The sequence below is a fragment of the Austrofundulus limnaeus genome, unplaced genomic scaffold, assembly GCF_001266775.1.
Source record: "Austrofundulus limnaeus strain Quisiro unplaced genomic scaffold, Austrofundulus_limnaeus-1.0 Scaffold3436, whole genome shotgun sequence".
Lineage (NCBI taxonomy): Eukaryota > Metazoa > Chordata > Actinopteri > Cyprinodontiformes > Rivulidae > Austrofundulus > Austrofundulus limnaeus.
Genome location: NW_013955838.1, coordinates 1572 through 2632, shown reverse-complemented (window position 1 = coordinate 2632; position 1061 = coordinate 1572). Strand labels below are relative to the sequence as shown.

General features: G+C 40.0%; 1 pseudogene; it reads left to right on the top strand.

Annotated features, from left to right (window-relative positions):
• Positions 1-5: 5 nt before the first annotated feature.
• Positions 6-1061, top strand: part of LOC106511874 (nuclear distribution protein nudE homolog 1 pseudogene) — a 2621-nt pseudogene continuing 1565 nt past the window's right edge.

Sequence of the window (1061 nt, the reverse complement as noted above, 5' to 3'; positions counted from 1 at the left end):
CCCAGATGACTTGTTGTCAGAAGCTAAGCTAACGTTAGCACTGAAAGTGATGGAAACCTTCAGGCAGCAGAAGTGACACAAACACACAAGTTCCTGAGGTCCACGTCATGAAGAAAATCACTCATGTCCTATGAATCAATGAGCCAGGCCTAATAATTTAATCTGTTAAATTAAATATTTAGATTAGAAGAGTTGAGTAAAAGTTCAGGCAGGTCTGTTTGGGTCTTCAGGGCCACCATCATGTCTCTGGAGGACTTTGAGCAGAGGATGAACCAGGTGATCGAGAGGAACGCCTTCCTGGAGAGCGAGCTGGACGAGAAAGAGACGCTGCTGGTGTCTGTGCAGAGATTAAAGGATGAAGCCAGAGGTAATATAATCCACGATGGAATCCACAACATAATCCACGACACAGGTAAAATAATCCACGACACAGGTAAAATAATCTACGACACAGGTAAAATAATCCACGACACAGGTAAAATAATCCACGACACAGGTAAAATAATCCACGACACAGGTAAAATAATCTACGACACAGGTAAAATAATCTACGACGCAGGTAAAATAATCTACGACGCAGGTAAAATAATTACGGTGGAATCCAGAACATAATCCAGGATATAATTCACAACATAATCCATGACACAGGTAAAATAATCCACGACACAGGTAAAATAATCTACGGTGGAATCCAGAACATAATCCAGGATATAATCCACAACATAATCCATGACACAGGTAAAATAATCTACGGTGGAATCCAGAACATAATCCAGGATATAATCCACAACATAATCCATGACACAGGTAAAATAATCCACGACACAGGTAAAATAATCTACGACACAGGTAAAATAATCTACGGTGGAATCCAGAACATAATCCAGGATATAATCCACAACATAATCCATGACACAGGTAAAATAATCCAGGACAGGAGTAATATAATCCAGGACAGAGGTGAAATAATCCAGGACAGGAGTAATATAATCCAGGACAGAGGTGAAATAATCCAGGACAGGAGTAATATAATCCAGGACAGGAGTAATATAATCCAGGAC